General features: G+C 40.2%; 1 protein-coding gene across 1 annotated transcript in view; it reads left to right on the forward strand.

Annotated features, from left to right (window-relative positions):
* TENM4 (teneurin transmembrane protein 4) overlaps window positions 1–18161 on the forward strand; it is a 2724551-nt gene that overhangs the window by 1196100 nt on the left and 1510290 nt on the right. Inside the window, exon 7 of the mRNA XM_074335694.2 lies at window positions 6560–6624. The gene's annotated coding sequence lies outside the window, so the exon portion shown is untranslated. The remainder of the gene's footprint in view (window positions 1–6559; window positions 6625–18161) is intronic.

The following is an 18161-nucleotide window of genomic DNA, read 5'->3' on the forward strand; positions in this document are numbered from 1 at the left end:
ATGTGGCTTCTTGGCTATTAGTAGCTACCTCTGTCCTCCAGCTGGATTTGGTCACACAGGCAGAGCATAGACAGAGAGACAGGAGAATCCACCGGAAGGTAGATGATAGAGCAACTGTCAGCAATCTGCCATGATTATCACAAGCCATGCCCCCTCTGCTGTTCGATAAATTCGGACCTCTACTACACAGGACCAGGATCTAAGGTCTTAAAGTTTGGGAGCTGTTTGAGTTCTTGGTCGCTGCCTCTTACAGATGTTTTCACCTCAGGGAGCTGCTCTTCAGATTTTTCCTGTATCAGGAAATGTCTTTTTCTAAGAGTTAGATGATTTCATCTGTGCTGACATTTCATAACCTGTGCTGACATTTCATAACCTTAAGAAATAACTTGATCCATGTATCCATCCTTACTAATGGATATGTTGTCCTCTTGGCCAGGCCAATTCCCAGGCATAATGCCATTGGAAATGCAGAGCTCAAAAGAGATGCCCAAAACTAGGGGCAAGAAGAGGGAAATCCAAAGAAGGACCCAGCTGAGTTTATTGTCTATGAAGATGGCCCCTTCTCTCTGAGACAGATCCACATTAACTAAACACTTAGAGATAGGTGTGGAAGATCAGAATACAAATGCATTAATCCCAATGACAAATATAAGTACCAGAGATTTAAATCAGCATTCATTAGTCCATATACTCACCTCTTTTTGTAAGAAACTCTACAAAGTAAATAGAAGGATGGTCGGTGAAAGAGAACAAAACAAGGACAATTACAAGTGTAATCTTAAACCAGGTTCTTGCCTGAAGCTCTCTATCCCACTATAGTCAATGGCTAAAAGTGGTTGAAGCTTGGATATTCAAATTAGATGAACCAGGAATGGGGTCTTAGCTCTACCACTTGCAGCCATGTCATCTTCTGACAACACTTTAGCCTCACTCAGCCTCAGTTTTCCCACCTTTAAAGTAATACTAATAATGTTACGTACCTCATAGAGTTGTGAGAATTAAAACAAGTGTCATATGTGAAGGGCTTAACACAGCTTTTAGCATACTGTTGTCCCTTGATTCTTAAATGCCATTGGTTGTAAGTTATTCTCAAAGTTAATAGCAACTTTTCAGACACACACACACACACACACACACACACACACACACACACACACAAACAGCAGAAATCTGTAGGCACATTGATAATAAGATTTTTTTTTTCAAAACAAGCAGTGTAATTTTTTTATCAAGGCAATAATGGTAATAAACATTCAATGTGTGGAATTATTGTTGTTTTTATGGTCATTGTTATTGCAACTGCAGTGGTAATACACAATGTCTCTGGTTAAGACATCCTCTTCCTTCATTGCCCTGGAATGAGCAACACCCACCCCCCATCACCTAACAGAGCCCTGTCTGACCAGGCGATCTATAGTCATGGTTAGGGACTGCTAGCTCTTCTAAGAACTTACTCAAAAATCACTTTAACATATGGGAACAGCTTCTCAACAAATGGTCTATTCCCGGAGCCATCCTAACTTTGGGGTACCTGGTTTCAGGTAACTTTTATTTTTTCTGGAGCCAGGCTTTGTGTGGAAAAGACCGTCCTCCTGTGCTCCCCTGTGAAATCTCTGCTATCCACAGTCCCTTAGGTGGTCTGAGTTGGAGAGGTGTTGGCTGCCCATTTGCACAGAATTGCAGATTCTGTGAGGAAGGCCGTAAACTAATCAGGAACATGAATTTCATCCAATGTTCTCAAGGGAATCTCAAATAATAAGCTCTTCAGGATATTTGCTCTTAAAAGGTGTATTTTAAAAATTGTAAAATCAACATAATCCATTTCAGAAAGTTCACTAAATAGAGAAAAGAAAAATAAAACCCCTACATTGCAAAACCCATAAGACAGCCACAGTAGTTATTTTGATATAATTACATTCTTTTTTCTAGGTATAACATAGTTAAAATTTTAATGTACATATTTTAAAATCATTTTATTATTTAATATATTATAAGAAATTTTCTACATTGTGCAAGAACTCCCTAGTACAACATGCAAAGCCCTTTGTGTTCAGTTTTCCTCTTTAGTCTCACTTCTCTCTCTCCCCCCATGTCGTATTCTGCTCTCCACTCATCCTGGACAACACACGACTCGTGAACATCACCCCCTTCCCAACTACCTCTGACTCTGCCTTCACCTGGTATATCAGCTAGCTTGCCAGCAGGAAACCATGCATTCCTCACCTTTCAAATGAAGAGGATTTAATGTAGGAATCACTTACTAAAGGTTAGGTAGGTTTAAGGGAACAACAGAAAGATGGCGAGGAAAAGACTAGATGGATTTTCATAAACTAGCAAGCTGGGAAGTTCTTATCCCCCTAGGGCCAAATAGTCTGGGGCCAGCCAAGAACCAGAACTTGGAACGCCAGAGGAGGGCTCGCCTCCTGGCAGGAGCTATAGTCAGGAAAAGAAACAACTGATTGAGATGTGATACCACAGCAGGAAATAAAGATGTGATATCATAGCAGGGAGAGGGCAAAGTAGAAATATCCCCTTCGCCAGCCCTCTTATTTCCTGTTGGCACGTCCCATTGGCCAGGTCCCAGAATGCTATGTTCTGCAGATATCACCCACTGAGGCACAGAGCAGCAAGCCAGAGAAGGCCAGAAAAGAGACAGGGAACGGGAAGCCAAAGAGAGAATAGCCACCTTTCCTGCCTAATTCTGATTTATCCTCCAGGTTTCAGCTTACATGTTACTTTATCAAGGAAGTGAGAATGGGTGACTTTTCTCTGTTTATGCTCTAATTGCTTCCAGTGTTCACCTAAGATAACACAGTTCATACTTGATGAAAATTATTTACAAGCTGGCACCATAACTTGTTTAGTATTATTTAACCAGGAACAAACAGAGTCTTGCACATAATAAGCAATCAAAAATATTTGCATAATCACCTTTTCCAAAGTCTCCATATTTGTTCTAGGAGCTGCACTATAATTTACTTAGACTTTATCCTCTTGCGTTTTTTTCCTAACTGCATCTTGTTCATTATTTCAGTGTTAGTGTTATTTCTCTAGTTGAGCTGTAATCTCTTTGATGGCGCAGGCTACGTCAATACACATCTCTCTGAATTTCTCTGCTTCTAGCATACACACACACACACACACACACACACACACACACACACACGCACACGCACACGCACACGCGCACATGCGCGACCAGTAAAGCTTTGGTAGAGAATGGGATCAAAAAACCACCTAAAGTGGTCAGGGTCTCCAATTTTCCAAAAATGTCTCCATGCTCTCCTTAAATGTCCCACCCCCAAGACCTCTTTGTTTACTCATAAGAGAGCTCCTTCCTCTTCACAAAGAAAATCGAATTCATTAGACCAAAACTCCCAAAGCCTGTGCCAACAAGCCAAGAAAAATTACCACAGCCCCACCTAGCACTGGCTGTCCTCATTCTGGTGCTAGGTCAGAGTCTATCCCCAGCATTGACCTACTCCGCCTGCTAACTCATTCTCTTTGATTAGACTACAACAATTCTGACTTAATGTGCTGGTGTAAGAGATTTTGTGAGAGAGATAGAAGGAACAAAGCATTGGGAGTTTGTAGGTCTGGCTTTCTGCTGCTCCTCCGCCACTGACTTCCTGAGACACCCTAGATAAGCACTGCCCCTCTCTGGGTAGCCTCCCTTCTGTTAATATTATATGACACATGATTTCTATGGTCTCAGCTATTTCCAGAGGTGAGGAGTTGGGTTCAAAGCCCACCTCATGCATTTGTGAGCTGGGTGCTGTTCATGGTCAGTTTCCCTCTTGACCTTCAGCATCCTCACCTTCAAATTGGTATCGTTAAACCTAGTTCACAGACTTGTGTTAGGCTTAAATACAATCAGACGGTAAACTAGCTGCTCAATAAAAACAGTGGCAAGGTGGTCATAGACATGGTTGAAATAGTAAGACGGCTCTGTGAGGATATTGTGAGGATGGGCATGGGCAGGCTAAGGAAAGGGAATGAGTAGGGGAGGAAGAAATTGGGAAGAAAGGTTGGAGGGAATGTCAGGAAAAAATAGAGGGAGCAAATGGACAGAGAGGAAAGAGTTTGGAAAGAGGGAGTTTATAGATATGTTTATATGTTATATGTTTATATATAATATGTTTATATATAATATGTTTATATATAATATGTTTATATATAATATGTTTATATATAATCATATATATAATATTATATATATATGATTTAAGACAATGCTTCCCAATTAGGGGCCGCACTCCAACTTAGCATCCTAAATTGTGAGGTGGTATGATTTCAGCCCTTAGTGAAAAGGTAAATTATAAATAGGCATGTAAATGTCTCTGCATGGGGGCTGAAAGTTGGAGACAGCTTTTGGCAGAGGTAATAATGAAGTGAATCCCATTAGTGATGGAAAGGCAATTAAGAAAAACCTCAGTGAAGTTCCAGATCTGAGCCTTCAGCTGAAAGACTGGGATTTGGGAGGAAAAAAGGTTAAGCACCAGGAGGCTGTTTATAGTGACTTTAATTAGATCGAAAATGAATTGTTGTGCTCTCTTTTTCTCTCTTTAAGTTTTCTTTTTAGGGAAGAGAGCATCTGTAACAACATTGAGGTGCACTTGTCAACAGCGGCAATCATGTGTAGGAGGCGTTTAGGGAATGACAGCGATTCCATGGCAGGGTTTTGCTCCCTACAATAACTTGAGGGTTCTAGCCATTTCAGTCACCAGACCCCAGTGGATAGACTAGACAATATGTTAAGGAAGAGAATCTTTGTGCAACGTGACTGTATTATCAGGGCACTTAACTCCCTAGCAAGGCTTAGGCTAAAAATTGCCTTCACCCCCTAAAAAATAAATGCAACATGTCATGTAGTTTGGCAGCCCAAATTATTGTGAAAAACTGATTTGAGTGACAAGGAAGCCCACGTTGGACGTTGGTATTTAGGAACATGGTAGAATGGAGGAAAAATGTTACCTAAATTACCTTTAATCTTAAAATTCTGTATTATCTTGGTTGATGTCAACAGAGATAAGAAACACCTATTATTGTTATAGAGTTTAAAGTAACAAGTTGAAATTTGCAAACTAACATGCGTTGTCTCATTCTACCTCCAAAAAAAGGATTTTGATTGAGGTAATAGTGTCCCTATTGTACAGATGAAGAAACAAAACCTCCACCAGGTGAAGTGATTTGCCCAGTCTCAACAGCTAATAAATGGCAGAGACAATGCACAAACTAAACCCTTGTAAGCCTGTTGTCCCCCTTCCCTGCACTGTACCATGACTGACTCATAAATAAGTAGCAGCTGGATACACCATTAGAGGTGATCCTATCCAGCAAATGAGAATCAAATGTCCAGTGGCTTTTCTAGTGCTTTTGATGTATACCTAGAAGTAGACCCCAAATAAAGAGTTCACTGAGCAGAACTGAATGGGTGTATATAGAGGGAGAGTGGGTCCCATTTTAATTGTTTTGTGGATCATAAAAATATTTTATTCCAATGATTGAAAAGTATCAGCTATTTTTAGTTTTGAAAGTGACCTGGAGGTTGGATAACCCTCACCCAGCTGGCGGATAAATTTCCATGGCAACCAATTATTAGGCAGAGATTGATTCCAGAGGCAGACAGTCTACAGAGCACTGATTTTCAGCCCTGGGTGCACATTGCAGAATCATCGGGGAGCACTTAAAAAAATACTGAGGCCCGGGGTCCACCCTAGAGGTTCTGATTTAATTGGTTTGACTATAGTCATGGTATCAAGGTTTTTAGGTTACTCAAATGATTTGAATGTGCCACTTGACTGAGAACTGCTGCTACAGAACGTGATTTTTAAAGATTATATATGGTTTATGTAGTTTTGCACCTTGGGAGAATTTCAAAGGGTTTCAGCTATGTCAGCTCCCTGCTCTTTTTTCCTTCCCTCCCTCCCTCCCTCCCTGTTTCCTTTCCTTCCCTCCCTCCCTCCCTTCCCTCCTTTGTCTTTTGCTCCTTCCTTCCACTTTTCCCATAAATATTTGTCGAGTACTCATTTTGATACACTGTTCAATGTTACCCCCACAATGATCATTGTAGTTTAAACCTCATCATCTCCTGTCTAGAATATTCGCCAGCTTTCTAACTAGCCTCCCTGCCTCCATTTAGACTCCCTGTAGCCCAGTCCCACACAGTTGCCAGCACATTTCTTCAAGAGTGTTTTATACTAAAACTCGGTAAATCCCCTTGGTGATCACACAGAAGATCAATGTGAGACTTCCTTGTATGGCACACAAAACTCCTAGAATCGGGTCCCTGTTTGCCTGTTCAACTTCATTGCCATGTTAACTCCTAAAGTGAGGAAGTGAGACAGCATTTGGAGCCAAGTAGGAACAAAGACCAAGATCTCTTAGCATCTATGACAGTACATGCATCATTCTGCCCAGCATTTCACAAAACACTGGATTGAGTTTTGAAACTGGTAGTAAAGAAATAAGCCCGTGATTAAAAATGCTTCTGACAATGGCCCTGCAACTCAGTCATTAGAGGCAAATGAGTAACACTCATTAATCTTTCTCTTGGCAGAGCTGTTTTTCTGGAGGAGTGAGGAGATGGTTGTTGGAACACTTGATCTTTTCTTTCACTAAAAGGTAAGGGCAATTATTGCCAGTGACAATTCTTTGGATTCTGAAATTTTGGTCACTTTTTCTTCCTTTTAATTTCTATCTATACCTCTTATTAGAAAATCCTATAATAGGCTTCTCGCAAAACAACGAAAACCTTTCAGATTGTGTTATATTCCTATTTTTAAAAGAGCAAATGTCAAGAGAAGAAAATGAAATCTCTTTTTTTTTTGTGCTGATTACTGAAAATTGTGCTGTTTGAGCTGAATGGTGCCCAGGTTTCAGAGAGAAGCCTGTGATATTCTCAGTCTTGGGAGAAGGTCCATGCATGACTTGATGGGTGCAGGCTAAAGGGTACAAGCCTGCATTCTGAGGGGTTTGGCAAATTGACAATTGTGTTTGGTCTGTACAAGTTTTGACATCCAAGGGAGTCTGATCTGAGACATAGTAGGCCATTTTTTTAAAAAAAACAACATTGATCTAAGTGGCAGCATCCGATCTTTGCTACTGCTTTCAGTCTGAAGTTGACTGACAACTGGGGACATAGGCCAAGCCTAAATAAAGGACTCTGATCCCAAAGAAAGGGATGAGAGCAAAAGTAGGAGATCAAGGAAAAAAAACTCATATGTGCGGTGTGAACTACAAAGCAGGGAAGGGGAGAATGCATAGAGGAAGTGTTCCCTAAACTCATCTCGTATTTTTGTGTGGATCATAGGATAGAAAACTAATTCTAAATCCCATTTTCTCGGGAGACCTGAAGCTACCAACACACTTAGTGATTTGTAGTGTTGGGCAAGTTCATTTTCTTCGTGTTCTGATGACCTCTTCCTTAAAACTGGGGTGATGCTATAATCACCTTCCTCACAGACCTGGATATTGGAAAGTGAGACCAGGCATTGTCATTGCTCCTCTCAGTGACCAGTGGGATCAAATTGAATGACTCAGACAAAATTGCCTCCATTCAGTGATGTGCATTTCAATTGTAAAATATTGCTTGGAAGTAATACTACCGTATAGGATACAGGGTATAGAAATATTAAACAGTATAAATTGATCATATGTGATACAAGTTTTCTTTTCACACATTCCTTTTCTGAAATGCCAAACCCAGCATCAATCTTCAGTGATACTGGTATAACTTTATGATTTTGTATTCTAAGAATTGTTTCTTATTTATGTTGCATGAGTGTCAAGTTTGGGCCTTAGCTTTGGTTTTTCTAGATGGATGTTGTACCTCTTTACTCTCATCAGGAACTTCCATTCAGAAAAGAAATGCAGTCAAGTGAGACTGCGTATACCACAAATGAAATACTTTATATGGCATATGAAACTAATAGCTCATGTGTGTTTGGAAGTAATTTTTATAACTAACTACATGGCCAGCCTGAACAAATGTGCAGAAATTAGTCCTATTAGACTGTCTATGCTCTGACCCAAGTAGACACTATAGGTATTTCCAGACCTTGCTGGTGGAGAGTACACTTCTAAAATTCTCCTCACTTGAATTGCTTCTAGAGCAGATAGGAAAGCCTACAGGTGTCTGAATGATCCACTGGAACCCAGCCGGACTGGCAGGTTCTAGCATCTTGAGAGGTGGTGGTGAAATGAGAAAGCTGTGTGGGCACATGACAATGTGTACAGAATATACATGTAAGTTTCAGGGTTAAGGATGGAGAGAAAGTGAAGGTCCACTGGGATGGGCATGTAAGATCTCCTGGCGAGCATGAGTAGTCGGAAACCAAAGCAGTGTTATGGACGGTTGCATTGATTTGCTTTATGGCACAATTTAACGCATATTTATAAAACATTAAAGGTGGGCATAACATTCTTCGGGTTCATAAAAAAGGAGGATTGGATGAGAGATGCTGGAGTAAGCACTTCTCCAGAGTTTGTCTGCAACCTTTCATACTAGGCTTGAGGCATGAGACCAAGGGAGTGAGCAAGGAAACCAAGCTCAGAGATGGCACGAACTATCATCTCCATCTCATCCTGCTTCTAGGACCGTAGTTCTCATACTTCAGTGTGTCAGAATCATAGGGAGAGCTTGATAAAACCCAAGGATGGATCTATCCCCCCAGAAGTCATAACTGAGTAGGTGGGACCTGAAGACTGGCATTTCTAACAGGCCCTCTAGAGGCTGCTGGTCTGGACCCCTGATTCAGGATACCCGTTTTCTGTTACTCTTTCCCCTGACCTCACTCTATCCAAAGAGGTAGATATAGGGACGTTAAGAAACCTTAATGAAGCAAACTCCTGCCAGACCCATAATTCAAGAGTTTTACTTATATAGAAGTATCTAAATTCTAGCTGAAACCCCGAACTATAATATCTATAACAACCTAGGCTTGTAGAAAAGAAGTGAATCACCCAAGTGCACAGTAGGTGGCAGAGACCGGATTTAAACCTACATCTCTTGACACCAGATCCAGGACTGTTTCTAAAACACTTCTTATGATTAGGATTTCTGGGCTGAGTGACTTCTTAGAACCAATATTATAATGAAAACAGAAATTTACGCTGAAACTCTATTCTAGTATAAATAGCAAGGAGTGAAATTAAGTTAAGAAAAGCTCTTGGCCCTTCCTGTCAGTGAGAACACTGATGAATCTGTGTCAGAGGCACTCAATCAAAGCCCGGCCAGACTCATCTCTTCTTCTTGTCTTTATTTTACCTGGGCCATCTGGCTGCATTCTGCTTTTCAGGGGCCTTGGGGTATTTTGAGTTGTTTTTCTTTATAAAATAAAGAAATAAATAAAACATAAAAGCAGATTTCATTGTTGAGGAAGAATAAATTTGCAAAATCATCAAAAAAAAAAACAGTCATATTTAGGTGTATATCTTTAGAGCCATCAGTCTACTTGTGATCATACAAAATACTAACTTTTCTCGTGTGCAACTGCTAAAATAAGCAAATGGAAAAACCCAAAAGGTATAAGTGAAAGCAAGTATCTTTCTTATTGGCTTTCCTTAAACTTCACCTTGGCTCATGCTTTCCCACGGACCCTTATATTCTCTAAATTATTATTTTTAATCAAGATATTTTTTCCAAGATAATTTAATCCTAAGGGGAATTCTGGTGGCAGCTGTTCTAATAATAACATTTATTTCATGTCTACCACCTTGTACTTAGAAAAGCAATGAGGTGTAGTAAAAAGGAACTTAGAACTATGATCCGAAGACTTGGGGTGTTGAGGTGGGGACTTTTGCTGACTAGTTTCTGCTAAGATGTCATTTCTTGGATCCTCGGTCTCTTCATCTTTAAGTTACTATAATTCCATTGACCCTGACCATGAAAGGAAAAGTTTTCACCCATATAAAATGATCTGTAACCTGTAAATGCTATAAAAATGGAAGACATTAGCATTAGCTCTCAATAATGAATGAATAAAATGTATTTCCTCTCATTTACTCTCCCCTGCCTCCCATCTGGACAACTTTGGATTATGGTCCTCTCTTTCAAAGGAATCAGAAATGCATTGCTGGTTTATTACCCAGAAGCAGTTAACATTTCCCAGTGCAGGGAGATGCTTCACACACATGAACGCGCCTGTAGTGTGGCGGCCAGAGGGTGATGACTCATCTTATTCTTCTCCAGAATTCTCAGAGAGAAAAACATTAAGTATTTTCTGTTGACTGAATTGAAGGAAAACAGGAGGGGTGGGAATTTAGAAACTCTATGCGGAAGCGTATCGACTTGGTGCTGCATTACTTTAACGGGCCATAAGTTATCAAGGCAAATGTAAACCTAGCCAATCAATCAGCTTCTCTATTAGTGTCATGCAACCCACCAGGGAAAGGGATAGAGGCAGCATGTTCATTATTGACTTCAGTTATTGCACAACCCGGCAAATTGTGCCGTGTTATTTTTACATCACCCATGCAAAAACTAGATTCTGGTCAGATTAAATAGCCCGCCTACAGTCACACAGTCAGTGAATAGCCTAACCAGGCTTTGCCCACATCTCTGGGGCTCCACTGGGTGGAAAGGCTTCGGAGTAGAATGGTTCAGAGTGCATACTGTGGGAACAAAGCGTGTGGGTTTCTCTCTCCAGTTTGCAACTTAAAAGCAGTGTGCTTCAGTGTGTTATTTGATTTCTGTGCCTCAATTCCCTTTGGTGTGAAAAGACATGATGCTATTTCATAGGGATAATGGAAAGACTAAATGAGTTGAAACCTGCAAAACGCACAGTACCTACAAAGCCCCAATTCTAATTAGCTATATATCAGCATATATGGTAGAGCTGTCCTCTCAATCTGAGTTCCTATGAAGTCGACCGTTTTTTCCAGAAAGCTTTACAGAGCATCTTCTATTTGTCAAGTGTTGTACTAGGAAGTACAGGTCCTCCGTCTTAGAGGATGATGTGACAATGACTAGGTGATATGATTTCACCTTCAGTTAGTTCATCATCAGAGTTTTGTGAAGGTTCAGATTCTCTTACCATCAGTTAAAGTCTCCAACAGAGGCATGATCATGGAACCGTGAGGAGAAGGATGAAGGGATTATTGAATAGGTTTGGAGGGGATCCAGTGAATCCCCACAGAGTTGGTACCTTTAATTGGAACTTGAAGTATTCTTCAGTAGAACCTAACGATAGAGAATGGATATTACAGACTGACTAACCACATAAATGAAGCCATAAAGGCATACAACTACATGGGATGCTTAGAGAATTTCCAAAAAGAGAAAAATAATGATCATAAGGAGATCTAGAAATAAAGGTGGAAATATTAATTAAGTAACATTGCAAGCAATACAGAATTTAGAATTATTCCAAAGAGCGATGGGAAACCACTGGATTGTTTTCAGTAGAGAAGTGTAACCATCAAATTTCCATACTGCTTTTTAATTTTTCTTTCTCTTTCACCATCTACCATATCTCTACCCCCACCGTTACAAATAAGGTTCAAGGCAGTTTATTCATTTCTTAGACAATGGCCCTAATAACGATACAAAGAATCGATGTCATGAAAATGTCAGGGGGCAGTTGAAGGTTGGGAAACTACAGAGGGAACTCTTAGCGATGAGAAATTGAGTGAATAAGGATTTATGAAGTCCTATTATGTACCAGGTATCATTTTAGAAGATAAGAAAACACTAGTTCAACAAAAACCCCACAGGAACCTTACATTCCAGTGTAAGGAGACAAAAAATAAATAAGTAAAAACATAAATATGTATGTATCATGACATATTATAGATAAAAATAAATCAAGGAGGGGGCAGGGTAGAGTTGCTATGTTAGAAGGTTTTGGGCGGGGAGAGTGGTCAGGGCAGGCCTCATCGAGAGGGTCCGGGTGTGATTTAAGCAAAGTTGTGAGGATTTGAGAATTGCGCTGTGCTGATGCTTGGGGGAACAACATTCCAGGCAAGAGGAACTGCAAGTCCCTGAGGCGGAAACAAGAAGAACAGGGTAACTGGAGTGTAATCAGCAAATGGGAGGATAGTGGGACATAATGTCCAAGTGGTAAATGGGCTGTGGGGTCAATGGGGACAGATTTTGTAGAATCCTATAAACTGCTGAGAGCTTTGGCTTTATTTTAAATGGAAGTGGGAGGCTATTGAAGGATGACTCATAAGAATTTAAAAAAAAATAATCCATACACATAGGAAAAGACTAATTATTTTACAACCATGGTAGTCACCAAAAATAACTCTGATCTTCCTTAATGAATAAATGGCAGTTCTGTAGCCTTGGAATGGCCAGACTAGTTTTGAATCTGTTTAACCAATCAAAGAGAATGCACCTCAGAGAATATTCTTGGCAAGTTTCTCACTTATGAAAGTCAAACCACTTGGGAAAGGACTCAGTCTATGAACACACTCCTGAGTGCTGACAAATCAAGTCTCATTTATGCAGTAGTATTTCCCCAGCTTACATCAACCCTTTCAGGCCTCTGAAAAGTCTTCCAGTTTCCGAAATCCATACTTCTGCCAATCTGTTCAGAAAGACTGTGCCTCACCAGCCAACTCTTCTTACTTAAGTAAGCAATAAATTCAGTTTGTGACTTTGCTTGTTAGTTAGTATGTTTGTTTCAGAGATTGACTGGTAGTCTTGTTCTTAAAATTCATGAGGGCAGAAATGCTACAAACCTGACACACAAATATCCTCTATTATGTATCTCCAGTCATACAACAGTAGGTGCTATTCAGTACTTGAGAAAATCATGTCAGTGTCAATACCCCATGTCTTGGGTAAAGAACTATAGCTAGAGAAGCAGTATTTGAAATCAGTTTATAAAATATTCAGATGGTAGAGTCAGCAGAATTTTAAAATTAGTTCTATAAAGAGGGGGAAGGAAAATGAAAAAATAAATAACTCCAATGTTTTCACATGTGCAGGTAGATGAGAATGCCCATAACGGAAATAGGGAGCGCAGGAAAAAAAGCATGTAAAGGTGCTCTGTTGGACATGTTGCATTTATTGTACATAATATACCTACAATAAGGTCTTGGAAGTATGTTATAAAGCATTTCACTTCAGACAATCTTGAACATCCTGGTCAGTGTTTTACACATTTATCAGTCACTGAATAAACATTTGCAATAGTGAGTGGAAAAGTGAGTTTAATCCTGGAATGAATAAATGTCTGAACACTGAATGATTATTTGAAAGAATATGCGAATGAATGAATAAGTATTTGAAAGACTTAATGGGGATGCAATAGGAATTCCCACCAAAAATCCTGAAGCAGATTTGAGAGTTGGTTTGTATGTTTACAAAAACCCGTGGGTCAGCAGAGTAAGTAGCCTCAGCCTAACGAGAAATGAAAAAAACAAAAACAAAAAAAACCATAAACCCTGTTGTTTGTGAGACTTAACTGATGGCCTCCACTGAATATGCTTGCATATACCAATCAGCAGCAATTCTGTAGCATGTCAGTCAGTAGACTTGGACAGAGGACTCCAGAAAGATCCAGAACAGTGTCATCTTCATCAATCAAAATCAGCAAGAAAAATATCAAAATTGAACCAGGCATCCTTCAGGCTGGCCTCTGCAGCTTCTGATGGCTTCTCTTGTAAAGCATCCCCTCCTGCTGCTATCTCCCCCTTCTGTAAGCCAATAAATGTGTACATGGACCTAAATATTCTCAACTAGGGGTCAGAGGACTGCATTTTCTCTTGGCCAAGCTCTGACATTTTCATGAGCAAATCAAATAATCTTTATAGTCCTCTGAGTTCTCATCTTTTAAGAAAAGGCAGGTTAAGTAGCTATGTTGTAATCAACACAGAATTTTGCAAAAATTTTAAAGGAATATTTGTCCATTCCTTCTTTAATTAATTAATTCATTCAGCAAGTGTTTACTGAGGACTACCAGTGCCAGGTACAGGGAACACAAAAGCAAGCCTGGTTTCGGTCCTTACATGGCTTACAGTTTCATCATGATGGGGCCTAGCTACCGTGTTTCCCCGAAAATAAGACCTAACCAGACCATCAACTCTAATGTGTCTTTTGGAGCAAAAATTAATATAAGACCCAGTCTTATTTTACTATAATATAAGACCCGGTCTTACATAATATGATATAATATAAGACAAGGTTTTATTTTCAGGGAAACACGGTATTTGGTAATACTTAAAAGAACTATATGAATGCCATACATTTATCTACGACATTTTCATTGACAACTCATTCGCTTTATTGCTTTTTGTCTAAAATTTTATTCACTCAGTAAATTTCACTCCTTCAGTTAATCTCATGGTGTCTGTAGTTTAAAAACACACGTTGTCTGAATGTGTGCATGTGTGGGGGTGAGGGGATAGCAAAAGCGTCCACGATATGCTGTATTTGGAGGCCCTGGATTATCTGTGTAATGGCTAAGCCTGTGATGATGCCTAGTGTTTATGGGCCTGGGTTCCTGTGTTCAGGGTTCAGAAACCGGTTCCTTTACTTACTAGTTATTTGACTCTGAGCAATCCATTTATGCTCAGCAAGTAAACTAAGTTTTATGTGCCATTTGGTGCAAACATCATACACAAGACTGTCTTACTTGGTTCTCCCAACAGCTCTGGGAGTGGGTATTATTATTCCTTTCACAGGTAAGGAAACAGATTCGAGAGGTGAGTACAAAAGATTCAGAGCTTATAACTGGTGCAGGTGGGTAACTGGTAGGATGCAAACAGGACTTCAAGTCTAGATTTCTACTTGTCATCACACAATCTTTGTACCCTTGGAATATCAGCTCCTTTGTATCCTTTGCCAAACACTAGATGGTAGTCGTCCCACCTCTGCTGAGAAGCATCTCCTCCACAGTGAGGACAAATCTGACCCTCTGTCTAGCTCGGTGCACTCCAGTTTCCCTATCACAGGTGTCGTTCTGCAACACCAATTAATCTTGCCCTTCTCTGAATTTCGAAACTGCCAAAACCTCTCCTCATTGTCAGAAGATATCTCGGCAACCTCATTTTTAACGTGTTCTCCAATAACAGCAGCAATTATTCTTAATCATTATTTATACTAATTTGATGCTTCACTGAGAGTGTGTATTATGCTTGTCCTTCCTAATTTTTTTCTTTTTTTTTAAACTGTAAGTGAGAATCAATGTAAGGGATTGATGTCAAGCTTTAGGTAGCTATTAACATGACTAGAGTTATCTAACCTTATTACATTGATTGCAGTTTCTCTTCTGTATCATCCAGCAAACCCTCAAATTGATTTTAAAATGGTGCTATTGACCTAAAGATTCTTAACAACAGGAGGTTTAAATGCTTTTCATTGTTATGCTTCCTGCCTATAATACCAATTACTGTTCAAAGTTTGCAGCAAGGAACTAAATTCCATTGTAGATTTCAGTTCAGAGTCAAGGGCTCACTGTCTCCTAGAGTTGGATTAGAAAGCGGGGCCAACTGTCATTCAACTCCAACTCTCACACTCAAAAGAAATGCCCTGCACACACTTGTGCTGGAGAGCCATTGGGTTTCTACTTGACTGATGGCCGGGTGCTGCGGAATTAGAGAAGCAGGAGAGAACTTGGGCTGAGGGCTCCAAGGACCTGCATTTAAGCTCCTTCTCTGCCACCAACTAATTCTATGGCTTTCAGTATAATGCCTGCTCTGTTGAAGCCTCAGTCTCTCCATCTGTAAAATCAGGCTATTAGACTCCATCTCAGGAAAAGTAGTGTCTATCTCAAATAAGAATCAATGCTTGAAAACAATCAAAATTAAATGCATAATTCACAGTGAAGTGTATCACGTGTGCCTGTGTGTGTGCATGATATGTGGAGGTTCATCTCAAGGACCCTAATCTTATACATCAGCTTTATAGACTGTTTTCCCCAGGACCTCCAGTAAGTCACGCATCTCGGATCTTCAGGCCGTCAGTTGTGCCTGGCTTAGAGCAAGTACCAAATACAGGAACTGTGGCCCCTCCTGCTCCTCTCCTCCCCCTCTTCCTTCTTTTCCTTATTGTCCTTTAAGTTTATAATAGAAGTGTTTGTTTATAGTAACTAGAACTCTCTGGTTGAATGAGGAAGAAAACTAACTCAATCCAGCTTGAACGAAGAAGGGAATTATTAGAATAGTGCAAACTCTCACAGAGAAACCACACGGCAGGAAATGGAACAGGGGCTAAATCAACATCACCATTTTCTCATTTCATGGGTTTTTTTCCCCTGATAATTAGGTCATTTTTTTTTTTTCCCTGCAGATTTACTTTCTTTGCATTTTGGAAAATGAGTTCCCAAGTTTTACTCCTTTGGTCTCAATCACTAAGGCCATTCTTCCTCCAAGTAGAATCTCAGTCAAAGGCCCTAGTTGTCTCAAAGAGGATCATGTATCTGGCCAGCCACTGCATTAAACGATGGCTGCTCCTATAGTCAGCACATTTATATAAGGATGGATCTGGAGGACAGTTTTCCAAAGAAAGGAGATAGGCAAAGAAGCCTATAAAGGGACTGAAAGGGGTTCTTGGACTCAATTTCCATGTTGTGTATAGGGGGGTTACTTCCCACATCAACAAACAACTCTCACACATCAGCAAGGTATCCAAGAATTCAATTCAATTCTGACACAATCTACCCAGAGATAGCATCCGACACCACAGATTAAGGGTTCAGTCCCACAAACTGCCCATGTGAGTGTACTCATGTGCGTGCACACATTCACACACACACACACTCACACACTCACTCACTCACTCACTTCAGACACCGGCTGCAATCCCAGGCTCTTCCCTGTGCGTCTGACCAACCAGCTATATTGCAGGTTCCAGTGACTCCCGCCTTGGGCTCAATTAATTTGCTAGAGCAGCACAGTGGCACATGGAAGCATTCTGGTTTCCATTGTAGAGGGTCTCAAGAAAAAAAGGATCAACCAGCTGTCCTCCTGGCTTGTTCTGGAGGCTTCATTACGTAGTGATGATTGACTAAGTCACTAGCCATTGTGGACAAAAAAGGGGCCACATACTAATCCTGACAAGCTCAGGGGAGACCTGCTTGGCAGGCCCTACAAATTCAGAGACCAAAAGTAACCACATAGGGTGGTCTGAACATAAAAATTCCTAACTAAAAGCTAGTCATGGCAGGTAGTCATATCCTGGGCCTGTAGCTTCCTTGACAAAGGTCAGTCTTTACCTTAAGTGAGCCTGTCTGTTGTCTTTTTGCATCTGAGATAGCATACCCTTGGTAGGTCAGTAATCCCTTTTTCAGGACCCCCACCCCCCCAGGACAAAACCCACCACACCTCAGCGGGAAACTACAGAATCCCTCATTGTCCTTTTGTTGCAATTACCATCTCTATATGCTGTAAAATATTAGCTGTTAACTATCCTCTACCCACCAATGTAAAAGAAGTATCTGTCTCTCCAATCTCCTTTCTATTCAATCCCAGATATTCCCCTGCTTTACTTTCTCCCACCTCCTTAATTTACCACCAATAGATTTCATGTAACCCTCATCCTTTGATTCTAATGTATAAAATAAGTTCCCAAACTGCCATTTTCTGGAGCATGTTCTCAATCTGCTGAGATTTTGCTTCCTGGCAATTATTGTCAGTTTGGCTCAAATAAACTTATATAAGCTTTCTCTGAGGCTGGATGTTTTTTCATCCACACCATTGACCACTGAACTCAATCTCCAGTTCTCCTCTCCCTAGAGGTCTGATGGGACTGAAAGTCCCAATCCCCTAAGGGTTTGGTTGGTTCCCCTGGCAACCAGCTCCCACCCTTGGGTACAGTTCAAAAGTCACCTTCATTAACATAACAAAATATATCTTTGTCACTCTTTACACTTAGGAAATTCCAAGGGTTTTGGGAGCTGTGAGCCAGTAACTATAGATGAAGAACAAATATTTTGTAAAGCATAATATATCAGGGACTCTCCATAATTAAATGGATATAAAAGATTTATACTGCATTTCAATATACCTTCCTTTAAAAAACCCTCTCCACCAATCTGATTTGTTTTGTTTTCCAATTATGTTATACACAGTATAAGTCTAATCTCTATTCAAAGTGATGCACCTCTTAAAATCTATTTCTTTTTAGACCCTGATATTTTCCAAGCACAAATGCCACCTGCACTGTAATCATGCTACAGATTGACATTATTGGGTGGTGAAACTCCATGTTG

The sequence above is a fragment of the Rhinolophus sinicus genome, chromosome 14, assembly GCF_057876585.1.
Source record: "Rhinolophus sinicus isolate RSI-liver-muscle chromosome 14, RSI-T2T, whole genome shotgun sequence".
NCBI classification, from domain to species: Eukaryota; Metazoa; Chordata; class Mammalia; order Chiroptera; family Rhinolophidae; genus Rhinolophus; species Rhinolophus sinicus.